The sequence below is a fragment of the Stenella coeruleoalba genome (assembly GCF_951394435.1).
Source record: "Stenella coeruleoalba genome assembly, chromosome: 8".
Lineage (NCBI taxonomy): Eukaryota > Metazoa > Chordata > Mammalia > Artiodactyla > Delphinidae > Stenella > Stenella coeruleoalba.
The window spans coordinates 93,453,565-93,468,777 of record NC_137154.1 but is presented as its reverse complement, the minus strand read 5'-3'; the positions used below and the strand labels follow the sequence as shown (position 1 = coordinate 93,468,777).

The 15,213-nt window shown below is 52.1% G+C and overlaps 1 protein-coding gene across 1 annotated transcript in view; it reads left to right on the top strand.

Moving 5' to 3' along the window:
* Window positions 1-15,213, top strand: part of DSCAML1 (DS cell adhesion molecule like 1) — a 342,838-nt gene that overhangs the window by 226,193 nt on the left and 101,432 nt on the right. The gene's annotated exons all lie outside the window — the stretch shown is intronic.

Sequence of the window (15,213 nt, the reverse complement as noted above, 5' to 3'; positions counted from 1 at the left end):
GTACAGATATTACAGGTTTAGGGGAGGAAGAGATGACAGAGGGCTGGGTTGGGGAGGGGAGCCTCCCGGGAACGTAGGATGTAATTAAGAGCTCAAAGGTGCTGAGATTGCACGGCTTTGGGGGAAAAAAATGAATAGGCCAGTAGAGTTGGGGCAGAGCGCTTCTGTGTTCGCATCATTTCAATGGGACGGACTTGCTTTGGGAGCTGATAAGACACAAATGTGGCTGGGACTGTGACCATGTCTACCTTTCCTGATAAGATCCCTGGCTGGCATCACTGGGGTGCCACCCAGTCATGTTGATTAGCCTGTAAATAAAAAAGGTAGATGTTCAAAAACAGCAGAATTGCCTCTGGAGCAATCTAGAACCACCAACACGAGTGGCCGCTCAAAGCTCCCGAGTGGGTTGAAGTAGACGTTAGATGGAGCAACGAGAGCTATCGCTTATTGAACCATCGCTGTGCAGGCAGCAGCCAGGTGCTTTCATTCTTGCAACAGCTCCAGCTCTGATTGGAACTATTATTAGAGGAGAGGAAATGAAATCAGGTTAGGTAAGTTGTGCAAGATTCCGCAAAAGTCTGGCAGACTTCAGAGCCTAAGTACTTACCATGGAGGCAGAAAGGCTGAGGTTCATACACTCACTCCATTTATCATTCATTCATTCATTCATTCATTCAACAAATATTTTTTGAGCATCACCACTTGCAGGTGTTGTACACAAAACTGAGCCTGGAGCAGTGGACAGGGGGCAGCCCCTGCCCTCATGGAGGTCACGGTCTCACGAACATGCACTGGGCCAGGCCTGGGAGGCAGAGGTGGACGGACCTTCCAGCTGCTCTTGGCCCTCGGGGGCTCCGACCGCTCATCATGGGAGCATCATCTCTGCAGCGTGTGGACCCTGGAGGCCTCTGAACCAGGCAGGCCTGGGGGTGGCAAAGTGGTGGATCTGGAGGCAAACGTAGGAAGGACGGAGGGATGGTCTCCCCTGCCATCTCAGCGCCATTAGAGCCACATCAGATGGCTTTGAGGGGCCATAGTGCCATGTCCCTTTTAGCCACACCCCCTTCTGGGACACTGTAAGACCAACTTTCTCATTCCCATTGTCACCAAACAGAGCCCCAAGGAAGCAATAGGACAAGAGGAGAAATGAGCTTCTGTGAGGCACCACCTCTGCCACAGATCATTGAGGCCCCTCAGTGACCCTGTGGGGTAGGTGTCATCAGAACCACCTTCTAGACGAGTGGTGGAGGCTCAGTGGGCTCCTCTCCAGGTCACGCAGCTACTAAGTGGCAGAGCGGCTCTCCTGGCTGCAGTCCGATGCTTTGCTGGTCGTGTATTTGCAGTATCCTGGCCCACGGGTACTGGGGGTTCAGAAGAGCGACACGCACTGTCTTTAAGGAACCTGCAGTCTATTGGGGATATAAGAATGATCCCACAGAACAGGTGGGAGCAATCCAAATGGGAAACTTGAGGCCCTGTCTGCAGAGGGGGAGAGGGTCTGCACTAGCTGGACTGTCCAAGGAGACTTCTAGAAGAAGGAGGGTTTGAGAAGGGCCTCGCTGGGTGCAGGGGAGGTGGGAGGCAGTCCACGTGGGAAGGAACTGGTAGGAGTGCCCATGGTACCAGGAAGTATCATAGGAAAAGCATGGCTTTCCATTATGGCAGCTCCGGCTTTGTGCTTTGGGGCAAATTGCTTTGAACTCTCTGATTCTCAGTTTCCTAGTCTATTAGAGGGGAAGGAAAAACCCTCAGCCTCAGTAAGCCTGCAGCAGGATGAAAGGAGCTAAGGTATCTTATCGGGAAGTCCCCGGCACAATGCCTGGCTTCCATCCCGTTGTACTGAGCCTTTACCTCAGAGCGGGGTGGTGGGGGGCGGCCAGGACCCACCCTGCCCTGCCCTCAACAGGCTTACAGTCTAGGGACAATGTCAGGTCTTTAGTGACTCAGTACAGCTGTGGCAAGTATGCAGGGAAGAGGACAGGAGACAGAAGACTGGTGGGAGGGTCTTCGGGAGGAAGGGAGTGTGAGCTGAGCTCCGAGGGGTGGGTCAGTGGAAACTTTGGGAAAGAGGCAGCTAAGTGTCCCGAGTAGCAGCAAGGTTTGGAGAGAAGGCAGGAGCTGGGCACCACGGAGGACAGAGGAAGGCTGGTGTGGCTGGAGTTGGGGCCAGGGCCAGACATGGAGCTAAACAGGGCCAGTGGAAGGGTGGTGGGCTTTGGCTGCCCTGTTAAGGGTTTTGGTCTTTATCTGAAGAAAAAGAGGAAGCTTACGGGATGATTTTCGGTATGATCAGATGTCCGTTTTAAGAGGATCGGGCTCTAGCGAGGGGAAGAAATTAAATGAGACCACAGTAGGTACGGGCACCTAGCAGGCAGGCCTCTGACCCCTAGTAGGCTGCGTATGGTACACACAGTATGCTGTGGGGACCGTCCGCTTCCGCAGGGAGTAAGGCCCTGGGGTCACAGTGGATCTCCGACGCCTGATGCTTCAGAGCCACCCAGGGTCAAAGAAAACTCACAGCTACTCAGTGGCCCATGGGAGTTCAGGGTATGGGTGGTCATTCAGGGGGAGGGACACAGGGGTGGGGGCCTTAAAGATGAGCGCTGGAGGGACGGTCACCATCCCTCCCCCTTCCCGAGGGCGGCAGCCTGGCTTTTGGGGTTCTGTCAAAGCAAGGCAGCCTTCCTGAATGGTAGTAACAGTTTTTTCTGTGACACCATGAGCATCTGACACAGGGCACAGGAGCTATGAAGCTCCCGCAGAGGGTACCATGAAAGTGTGGGCGGGGGCTCCGGGGGGAGGGCTGGAGGCCGGGCTCGGCCACGTGCAACAGGAGGAGGCCGGGGAAGAAAGAGGCTTATTTCAGCACCCTGTTATTATGGCATCTTGTTTTCATAGTTTGTTCAACAAACCTCTCTCCCTCTCCCTCTCCTCCCCTCGCCTCTCTTTTTTTTCATCTTCCTCTCTCAGCAAATCCATTTAAATGCAATTCTATTCTTAAAGCGCCCCTCTCATGCATGTCTAATGAATGTCAGGGAAATGCTATTACAATGGGGCCGAGGAGGATCCGATCGGCGGTGTGTGTACAAGTCATTTGAAAGGAAGCCTGGGAGCGCTCCAGTTTTATTACAGCATAATTAGAAATAAAATCTTGTTGCAATAGGAGAATGAGAGATGTGTGCTAATCCTGTGGTGGAGGAAGATAGAGCTGTATTTAGAGAAAAGGACCCAGGGAGAGAGAGAAAACTAGCCATTGCCCCTCTGTCCCGCTCCACCAAGGCTCTCCTGCTGGCTCCCCTCCCCAAGACGCTCCATCCTCACACCCCCTGTGACCCCAGCTCCCTGGGGGCCGCTCCAAAGACAGTGCTTGACCCCCCCCCCCTTCTAGATCTCAGCTGCCCAGAGTGGTCAGTCGGCAAGGTCCTGGTGAGCTGAGCCTGGTGCCTCCCTGGAAATTTACACTTTCTCACCTATAAGAGGCCAGTTGTGGGCAGTTGGGAGGCGGTAGGAAAGGTTGGCTTGGAGCCTGAGACCCAGATCAAGTTCGGAGTGCCCACCTTACAAGAGATATACATTCATTTATTCATTCGATCGTTCAGTCATTCAACAGCCACTAACCACTGCCTAACTGTGCCAGGTACTGTGCTGGGTGCATTCATTAACTTCTTGCATTCTCATAGGAAACAGGTTCAGAGTCTCATCCGGCATATTCCAGCTCAAGAGGGGAACATAGTTCAAACCCCACTTCTGACTCAAGCCGGGCTTTTTCTACTCCATCATGCTATCAGCTTGCTGGGTCCTCCTGAGGCACCTGTCTTCCCAGTAACCCCATCTCCTGTAGAGCCCCAAAGGCAGAGATAAAGATGGGGGATCTGGCTAATCCCTCCTACGGGGCAGAAATGGGCATTGCTCCCTAGTTCTGTGTCTTCTTCTCTGACCGCTCGCCCTCTTCTCTCAGAGGTGGCAGTGGTGCTGCTCCCGCAGGCCCCTGGGGACACATGCATTGTGCCACCCACTCGGAGCCTGTCACGCTATCCCCTGCCCAGCCTGGCATCAGGTTTTGAAGATGAATGTGGGACCATGGTGTCTTCCTCGGAGCCCCTGTGCCGGAAAGCAGGCGGTGGACCTGTCACCTGCCACAAGGAGGTTGTTAACTTGTGACCCGCTGTCAAGCTCTGGCTGCCTTCCCCTCCCTCTTCCAGCCAGCCGGGGCAGGGCAGGGTTTGTGGCTCTGCATGCCCCGTACAAGCTCGCATAGCAAAGGTCCCACCTCCCAGCCATCCAAACTCCCTGTGACCCAGACGTGTTCGCTCTGCCTGAACTCAGTTCCGTGGGGAAGAGCAGGGGGCCCGGAGACAGGAGGCCTCTCCCGACAGCTCCACTCTGACCCAGACTGGCTGCGTGACCCTCTGTTTCCTCGAGTGTCCCCTGCAGCAGTGCATCAGATTGAGTGATTGATGACGAGTGTGGACGAGGCCCTATCTGTGATCAAAGGCCCATTCCCCGCACCGGTGCCCTGCCCACCTCATCCCTCCCTCTGCTCTTGGTACCCGTGGGGGGCGGGGTCCTCGGGATCAGTGTCTCCCCACCCTCACGCTCTCACTCTCTGAACCCCACCTCTGTGGTCCGCCTGCTGAGCTTCAGGGCCAGCTTGCCTCTGTCCTCCTCCCCATTCCTACCCTACAGTCCTCACCCCAGTGTCTTACGGAGCAGGACCTGACTCCAGAATCGTAGCCCTGGAAGGGTCCTCAGGCAACAGCATGGCAGGAGGAGGAGGAGATTCATTTTCTAGGGCTTCCATGACAAAGTACCAGAGCAGGTGGCTTAAACAACAGAAATGTGTTTCTCATAGTTCTGGACGCTGGACGTCTAAGATCAAGGTTTAGTTTCTACTGGGCCTTCTCTCCTTGGCTTGCAGGTGGCCACCCTCTCACTGTGTCCTCACGTGGTCTTCCCTCTGCCTGTGCATCCCTGGTGTCTCTCCTTCTTATAAGAATTGACATATTGGATTAGGGCCTCACTCTTATGACCTCATTTAACCTTAATTACCTCTTTAAAGGCTCAATCTCCCAATACAGTCCCACTGGGGGTTAAGGCTTCAACATATGAATTTTGTGGGGACACAAATCAGTCCACAACAGGGAGGATCTAGGGTTTAAAGCCAGCCAGACCAGAGCTGGGACTTGACTTCAAATTCCAGACTCACATGTCACTATGCTGCAACTCTCTCCGGGGCCTCGGTGGAGGGCTTGCAATCCTGGGGGTCCAGAGTCCAGGGAGAGCAGAGGAGGCAGAACAGGGCCTTGGCTTCCCTTGGGCTTTTCAAACCCAGGCTAGCAGGTTCCCCCAGGGCCCTCGCCCTCAGCAGGAATAACAAAGGTGTGAGAGGTGGGTTCTCTGCAGAGCCAGCCTCAAGTAGCTCCCGGTAGGCTGCCCTGGTGTTGGCGCCCAGGCAGGGCTAATCCTGCCAGCCCAGAGGTATTGGTCATCCCCACCTACCCTGCCGCTGGGAGGAGTTATCTCATTGGTCCATGCACCACCCACAGGCCCCAAGCGGCAGGGTGACCACATTGTTTTGATAAATCTCTATGGGATAGAGCAGTAACTGGTAACCTTACTGACTGCAATTTCTCTCTGGGAATTGGGAGGCCCCAGGGGGGCAAGTGAAGCATCCTGAGGCCACCCCAGGAAACTTAGGGCTGTGACAGATTAAGCATCTCTTCTCCCGCAGGAGACCGGATGCTTTTTCTGACCTCGGCCAAAGCTTGGTCTCAGGGCAGAGCTCCGTCCGTTCCTCCGCACCTCCCCTCCCCCACTCCATACCTCCCACTGCCTCCTGGGACCTTCCTTGCAGGGGCGAAGGAGGCGGGCAGAGCAGAACCCCCCCATCCCTAGCCTCTGGTTTTCCTGCTTCAGGAAGGCATCTGATTCCCAGAGCCAAGAATCATCTCTACTGCCAGGATTCATCCATTCAACAAAACGCCTACACAAATATCTATACCCCGTGTATGTGTTATGGACACATACTCCTTGTGCTCTTACACACTTCACATTACGGTAATAACCCCTCCTTACACGTGTAGAGCGCAGTATATGTCACAACGCCCTTTCATGGTCATCATCACGTGGGCACCACAAACGAACCCTGTGAGCCATGGAAAGCAGGGGTTAGTGTCCCCAGTGTCGGGATGAGAGAACAGAAGCCCAGAAAGGTTAAGGGATTTTCCTAAATCTACCCAGTTGGTAGGTGGTGGGTCTCAAATCTCCCGTTTCTGACTCCAAATACAGTGCTCCCTACAGCACCCCTTGGAGCATATGCCCCACCACCCAAGCCGCCAACCCCTTCTGTGTCCCCTGTGGTACCCCACAGGCCCATGCACGGACCCCCAGCAGTGTGCGTGCCAGCACGTGCACTTCGTTCCCTCACAGACACGTGCAGTCCCCTGCCCACGAGCCCGCCCTCCTGCTAGCGCATAGCACCCGGAGCCAGCAGAGTTTCTTCATTCCCTGAGTCCTCCCAGAACGGATGACCACCTGATAGCCCTGACCTGCTGCTTCACTGCACACCGGCCTCCTGATGGATAGCGTTCACCCATCCTTTCAGTCAATAACTGCATGCTGGTCGCACCTCGCCCTCTCTGCTCGCCCACCACGCCTGCCCTGACTAGTGAGAAGGAAACCTCTTCCAGAAGAAGCAAGGGGCCCGGCCACTACCCAGGGGGGATGGAGACGTCTGCCCCGCAGGGAAGGGGTGAGCCGGAACGCCTCCAAACCGCAACATCCGCTGTCCTGGCAGCTCGATTTGTGTTCAGGAGACCCAGGTGAGAGTACCGTCTCTTCCACTTACCCGACGAGTCTCTGCCCAAGCCAGCGTCCTTGTCCGTGAAACAACAGCGCAGGAAGGAAGCGCAGCACACACTTCCTAGGCCGGTGATGACACTGAAGAGAGGGATGTACATCAGGGGAAAGTGCCAAGCCCAGAGCCTGGCACACAGGCTCCCACTGATTCCTGCCCCTCGGGACGCCCTTCCTGCTGAGTTTGTAAAACAACTGAAGACAAGTCCCCGGCTAAGCCTGGATCCCTCGCCCAACCCGGGTAGACGCTGCCTGGGAGGGGTCCCCAAGGGCGCTGGAGACGGGAAGTTCACAGCTGCAGGTTCCTGGACAGAGGTCTCCTTTCTCAAAGGCCCCAGCTCTGGAAACCTCTAAGACCCAGGGGACTGAGCTCACCTCCAGACAGGCAGAGGCAGAGCCACTCAGGGAAGCTCAGTTCCCCAACTTCCCTGTCCACAGAGGGGCACTGCCCTACTGCATTACCTCTGGTCTGAATGTTGGCCCCTGGGACTCTCATGGGGTTCCATCCCGGAACCAGTGGCCTCTGTCGTTAGTGATTTCTCCTCCGAGCGAGGGTAGCATTTCTGCTCCAATCACCTAAGGAAGAGGCAGGTCTTGGTCAGGGAAAGACAGTGGGAGGCTGGCTGGAGATGGAGTGTCCGTGTCCCTCCTTCTCCCTGGGCCCTGCTGCCCTGGGTCTCCTCGTGTTTCACGAGCTCCTGGGCAGCGTGAGGTCATCCCCTGCTGCAGGCCTCTCCCTTGAGATGAGTCAGCCAGAGTGTACGCTCCAGATTGCCCAGCTTGTGTCACCATCTGTTGATTTCCCTTTTGTTAGCTCCAAACCATCAGTCTGGTTTGGATGTGCCCGCCTGTACCTGGGGAACCGAGACAAGGACCAAAGTGGCCTAACCGGGGAGCAGAGGCCCAAACATTGCAGCATGGCAGCGGGGGCTAGAGGGGGAAGAGACCCCAGGGTGCGGGGGACCTCAGGACGGGACTCCAGGCTAGAGGTCCAGCTGTCTCAGCTCATTGGAAGCGCCCCTTTACTGTAGGATTCATTCAGTCGACACATGTTCGCTGAGCATCTACTGTGTGCCAGCACGTTCTGGAGCTGGGATACTAAAATAACTCCCTCTCTCAACGAAAAGCGCCATGTGCTCTGAAGACACGAAGGCAGGGTAAGGAATTGGGCAGGAACGTGGCACTCAGCCTAATTTTGATAGAGGCGTCAGGCAAGGCCTCTCCAAGGGGTTGGCATTTGAGCAGAGATCTGAACAGGGCCAGGGGTGAGTCAAGGAAAGAGCATTCCAGGCACAGAAGGAATAGTCACAGCAAAGGCCCTGGGGTAGAAATGAGCACATGCACACTGATTTGAAAACCATTGTAGTAGATGACCTTCTAGGGGTCTTGCTGCTCTGATTTCTTTAAGCTAGGAATTTATAACTTGCTGGGAGGGAAGGACCTTAAAGAGGATCAACTAATCTCCCTCACTTAATACTTAAGCCTTCTATGCAATATCTCAGCCAAGTGCTTCTTCAGCCTCTACTGAATTACCCCTGATGACAGGAAACTCACTACCTCACAAGGACACCTTCCAATTCTTTATAATCTTGACCTTTAACATTTTAACTGTGGTAAAATACATATAATGTAAAATTTACAATCTTAACCATTTTAAGTGTTAAGTCCAGTAACGTTTCAGTTTAAGTTCAGTAATGTTTAAGTTCATTGTCATCTTGCAAAACTGAACCTCTAGACACATTAACAACTCCCCATTCTGCCGTCCCTCTAGCCCTTGGCAACCACCATTCTACTTTTTGTTTCTAAGAATTTCACAATTCTAAGTACCTCTTATAAGTGGAGTCAATCACACAGTGTTTGTCCTTTTGTGTCTGGCTTATTTCACTTAGTATAATGTCCTCAAGGTTCATCCATGTTACAGCATGTGACAGAATTCTTTTCCTTTTTAAGGCTGAATAATATTCCATTGTATCTATATACCACGTTTTCTTTATCTATTCATCCATCAATAGACACTTGGGTTGCTTCCATCTCTTGGCTATTGTGAATAATGCAGCTATGACCATGGGTGAACAGACATCTTTTCGACAACCTGCTTTCAATTATTTTGGGTATATGCCCAGAAGTGGATTTGCTGGGTCATATGGTAATTCTATTTTTAATTTTTTGAGGAACTGCCATACTATTTAATCTTGACTTCTGAATGTTCAAAAGTAGTTATTTTTAAAAGTCTAATTGAATATAGTAGAAACAGTGATTAGCAGTGGCAAGAGGTTTGCCAGATGTACAAACCCTCAGAAATGGGAGTGGGCTAATCTGGGAAGGCTTCCTGGAAGAGGTAAATTTAGAGCTGGGATCTGGCTTTTCTGAGTTGCACATGGGGATAAAACAAACTTAGAGTTGGGGAATTCATTTACTCATTCATTCATTCTAGAAATATTTATCAAGGGCCTATTTTTGTGATAGACACTGTTTTCACACTGAGTGAAATGGGAAAACATTGAGGGGTTTTGAGCAAAGGAGCCACATGGTCTGACTTAGGTTTTGAAGCATCACTCTGGCTGCCTCCTAGGAATAGACAGAGGAGGGGCAGGGCCAGTTAGGAAGCTGCTGTCCCTGCTTCCCTCAGTAATTCCCTTCCTTTGCTCTACAGGTTGAAGGGGGATCTATCCAAGTCACACCTTCCAGCAAACCCTTCCTCCCCTCTCCTCTGCCCGGGACCCTCTCCCCACCAACTCACCCTCACACCTCCCTGAGGGAAGGGAGAGGGCCCCACCTTTGCAGAAGACAGATTTTCTCTCCCAGCCCTCTGGGGCCACCAGGAGCCCCAAGGTTTCTGTCCATTACCTCTCCGGGACTCCTGCAGCTCTGGGGAGTCTCCAAGGCCCAACTCTCTGACCTCTTAGAAAAAGACAGAGAAGATGTTCTCGGCTCACTTAGCATGTGTGTGCAAGGCCACTGAATTGCCAAGGAGGGCCTCCTTTACTTTCAAGCTACTGAGAGGAAGGGGGAGACTTTGCAGGAAGCCTGGCCACAGGGAGGGGTGGAGAGCCCCCCAGCGGTGTGCAGCCCCCCATCTCCCTGAGATGGAGCCACTTGTGATGACATTTAACCAGTGCCACCCACGTGCTGGAGACCTTCCCATGCAGTAACTCATCTTTCATCTAATTCTCCCAACAACTCTGTGACCTAAGTCCTAGTTATTATCTCCGTTTTCCTGAAGGAGAAATGGAACTCAGAGAAGTCTGGTGTGATCACAGAGACATCCATTTCCAGAGTGAAGGGGACTTAGTTTTTCTAATCCAGTTGTTCTCCACCCTGGCTTCACATTACATCACCCAAAAAGCTTTTGTAAAATACCAAGGACTTCCCTGATGGTGCCATGGTTAAGAATCCGCCTGCCAATGCAGGGGACATGGGTTCGATCCCTAGTCCGGGAAGATCCCACATGCAGTGGAGCAACAAAGCCCGCGAGCCACAACTACTGAGCGCGTGCGCCTAGAGCCGGTGCTCTGCAACAAGAGAAGCCACCGCCATGAGAAGCCCGCGCACCACAACAAAAGAGTAGCCCCCACTCGCCACAACTATAGAAAGCCCATGCACAGCAACGAAGACCCAACGCAGCCAAAAATAAATAAATTTAAAAAAATACCAATTTCCAGGGCACACACCCAGAGATTCTGAGTTTAATTTTAAAAACTTCTTAGGTGATTCTAATGTACAAACACAGTTAAAAACACATACCTCCTCTACCCCTTCCCTCTTTGTATGGGTGGGAAAACTGAGGGCCTGAGAGAGGACTGGACTTCCCTAGGGTCACCCTGTATCCGTTTCCCAAGGCTGCCTTAACAAATTACCGCAAACTGGTGGCTTAAAGCAACAGAGATTTACTGTGTCATAGTTCTGGAGGCCAGAAGTCCAAAGTCAAGGTGTGGGCAGGGCCCTGCTCCCTCTGCAGGCTCTAGGGGAGGATCCCGCCTTGCCTCTTGCCTGGCTTCTGGGGTCGCTGGCAATCCTTGACTTTTCTTTGCTTGTAGATACATTACTCCAATCTCCGCCTCCATCTTCGCACGGGCTCCTCCCTGTGCGTGTGCACCTGTGTCCAAATTTCCCTCTTCTTATAAGGACACCAGTCAGATTGGATTTAGGATCTACCTTAATCCAGTGTGACCTCTTTTTAACCTGATTCTATTTGTATTCACAAGGTCTGGGAGGACATTAACTTTGGGGGACACTATTTAACCCAGTATATACCCCATCATTAGTGGCAGAGCTAGGGCTCCAACTCAGCCTCCTAAGTCCCAGTCCTGGGCTTGTCCCCCAGTGCTGGGTGGCTCGGCCCCTCTTCATCCTCCTCTTCTCACTAATGGCTTCCATCGAGCCCCCTCCCCACCCTTCACCAGCCCTCAACACTGAAGGCCAAAGCTTTCCTGGTGGAAGAACGTTCTCTTCTAACTGTGGAATCCCAGAGGGCGGATACCAAGTTCAAGACTTCTCCATGGAGCCCAGTTCAGTACCTAGGGATGCTCCACAAAGACTTGATAAATGGAGCCAAACTGAATTGAATGGATGACTGCTCCTTCGTGAGGAAGTGAGGACCCCATCAACAGAAGCAATCAAGCAGAGGCCAGCTGAACGTGTGTCCCTATAAAAGTGCTCTTGTTCTAGGAGCGTCAGCCTAGCACAGAGCTTTGGAAGAGCATAGGAAGTAGACTAATGGTCCAGGCTCTACCACTTATCAGTTGTGTGACTGTGAGTGGGTTATTTAACCTCTCTGCTTTGGTTAGTAACAACAATAATAACCATTTCAAAGGGGTGTGGGGATTAAATGAGATAATGTTCCTAAAGCCCTTGGCCTAACATGTAATGGATGCTCAATAAATATTTAGCTTTAAAAAAAAGGAGAGCTGTGCTCCAGATCACCAGGAAAAAGGATAGTGAAGCAGGCTGGAGTATTCGAGGAATAATAAAAACCAGAAAAGGATTCATTAGCCATGCGCAGCACTTCTCAGGTCGCAGGCGTGTTTCAGATGACACTGCAGACTTTGAGATGCACCAGTCAGGCAGCGCCAGCGGCAGAGTCTACATTTAGACACAGTTCCATATCCTGGTCCCAGAGCCTAAAACAAAGTGATCCTCCATGGGCACACTGTTGGCATTTGGGGTAGAATAGTTGTTGTTGCTCTAACCTGACCGCTGAATGCCATTGGTACCCCCAAGTTATGGTGTCAACCAAAAATGCTCCCAGACGCACATGTCCAAACGGCCTCGGGCTGGGGGCTGGACGTGGTGGTCCTGGCTGTCCACTCCAGGTGGACGCAGCCTGCCCCAAGGAGGAGGAAACAAGATGTGGGATAATGGCTCCTCTACCCAGTCCAAGGATAGCTGGTTCCATTTGGGCTGCGGAGGATGGACTGCCAGGGCGCCCCGCTGGAGCCAGCCTTGGAGGCCAGCCGTGTTTGGAGCCCTGGCCCTTCTGAACCCCCCACCAGCTATCTGTGCCTCCTCCGCTCTCCACACCGTATGCCTCTCACTCCACAGGCCCCCTTCTCCTTCCTTCCCCAGCAGGGCCCATCATCTGATTCTCATCAAACATGCAGAACTGATGTTGCACAAGTCCCCCCCAGTGGGGATTAACATAATACCCCTGATTTCTCCTTCCTGTCTTGCTCGCTGTGCATCCCCCCCTGGCTGCGGCCTGCCTTTGTTTCAGGAGCGATACACTGTATCTGGAAATGTTACTGCAATTAAATATGCACAAGAAGGGGGGAAGGGAGGGGGAAAATGAGGACAATGAAGGATGTGAAACATCAGATGCAGCAGCTGCTTGTTGCTATAGAAACCCCAGCTCCCCACCACCAGCATGGCAGCGCCCCTCCCCAGCTTAAAATTCCTTAGGGCCAAGTGCACCGTTGTCAGCGTCGTTCTGGCGACAACAGGGTCCTAGCTGTCCAGGCTGGAGCACCTGTGGGTTGCTAGGGTTGATTTTAGGGTCTTTCCTGTTTTTCCTTATCCCACTGCCACCACCACCTCCAATCCTGATACTTCTGATTGGCAGCAACGCCCTCCAGTAGTTCTGCATTCCAGTCCCAGTTACATAATAAATTACGGGAGAGCTTCCGCATTTGACTTTGGGATGTCACAACATGGAGACAAAACGGCACATGCAGAGTCTGGTGGGGGAGCCAGGCTTTCTCTGTGCTTCCCGTGGGTCTTCTGACTGCTGGCAGCAGGGCCTGGCTCCCTCCTGCTCCCTTTTCATCTTTTACCCACAGCACTGAGCAGGAGTCTACAAGGTGTGGTCTGCGTGTTGGAGGGGGCGGGGCAGGGGGCCACAAGCTCCGGGCAGGCTGCCAGCTGGCCAAGTGCTCATCTAGGGAGTTCCCAACAGGATGCCACTCAGCAGGGATCCGTGTGAAGTCCTGGACCTGGGCCCACATGGCCAGGTGTCCAAGGATGGAGAGAAGGAAAGTGGCGTAGCCGCAGCTTGCAAACACACGACCAGAGCCTTTAGTTGCGGGCAGAGTATGAAGCAGTAGTATAATGGGTCTGCCTCCCCACCCCCACTCAATCTCCCCTAAAAAGTTAATGCCGCTTAGGCTGGAAGTTGGTAGCCCTGCTCTATTCCACCCTGGTCAGATAAGCTGACAGTTGGATCCCCACCACTTGGCAAAGTGCCTGCCACATAGCAGGTCTAGTCCTGTACAAAGATACATGGAAAGGAGATGGGAGAGAGGGAGGGAGACAAGGAGGGGAGGGTGGAGAGTGGGAGGGAGGGAGGGAAAATTCAGAAATTTGTAGATAAACCGAAGTTTATTAAGCGAGAGATCAGTCAGATTGATGAAGTTATTTAAAACCATACTAAATAACGATTAAAAAATAAAATCCAAAGACTGCTTAGCCTGATGAAAAGTCAAAGGGCATGATAGTTGCCTTCCAGTTTGCGAGGGAGTGTGTCAGGAGCACAGGTTGAGGCTGGTTCTGTAAGGGTCCAACAAGTAGAAACCAGGACCCATGGAGCTCAGTGGTGAGCAAGGGAGAGCTTTCTCAAAGTCAGAGCTATCAATTTTGGAATGGGCCACTAAATAAGGTAGTGAGTTCCCCGGCCCTGGAGGTATTCAAATGAAGGCCAGAGAAGCTTTGTTAAAGATGTGGTCAAGCACATTCAGCTTTTCAACCCTGCAATTCTACAGCTTTCATTGTTGGAAAGTATCCTTTGGTGAGGTCCCTGTTTGCTGGTGCTGAGATCTTGGGCTTGTGCTTGGAGGGGTGAGACACCACAGAATATTCCTAATAGGAGAATGAGCCAGTATCAGGGCTCTTGTCAGCGGTTGAGAGGGCTCACTCAGCACCCAGGTGGGAGGAAGCAGACCTCAAAATAATAGGATTTGAAGGACATGGGGCTACCCAAAATGTTTCCTTATGAAAGCCTGACAGTCCAATGTTAGCAGGTCCTTTGTATGAGGTCAGCATTACCCTCTCCCCTGAAGCTTTCTTGTAAGTCATTATTCACTGTCCTGATTCTGATGCCCCCTCTGGTGAAAATGGCAGCCTGAGGTCTGCTATGCCTTCCTGGGGAAGCAGCTGTGCCCCTAGAGAGCAGGCAGAGGGACCCTAGGTTAGCTTCTCGATCTCAGTCTAGCTGGGTCTTGGGTGGGAAACCATGAGCTTAGAGAGTCCCAAAGCCAGATGCAAGCCCCTCCCCAACCCTCAAGTCCACATTCTCCCCCTTTTAAAATCAGCCCTGACTAGCTCAAGTTCAGGGTTTGCCTTAGGACCTTGGACAAGAAAATCCATTCTACCTCGGAGTGTAGTCTTGTCTCGTAATCAGCTAAATGGGTGAAACTACTCTGTCCTTTCTGCTTCGCGCTGTCACGGCAGTGAGACCATGGAGGGCACAGTGCTGGCACCTTTGCCTTGAACAAAATGGTATCAAAAACTGTATGATGAATTAGTATTGTAAATCTGTGTCTCCACGCCCCCGCTCCTAGTATAGCTTATCCTCAATAATTGTTTCTTGGGTGAATAAATGATGAAAACTGAGAGAAAGGGATTTAGGCTTGTGTTTAGGCTCAGTGCAAAGGGAGAGCTGGGAGCCGGAAGGCCTGAGTTCTGATCCACTTACTGGCTGTGTGATTTTAAAATGGAGATGACACCTCAAACAATTGTAAGAACAAGCAAGCAATGAACATTAAAGCTTTGCAAACCCTTGCAAAGAGATGGGAAAGATGAGGACTGATATTCACTAAGAGAGCACACACTGTGTGCCAGACACTTTATTATTTTTTAATAATAATAATACTCTAATAATAATAATACTCTCTGAAGGATTATTTGCACCCTGTTGCACAGATAAGG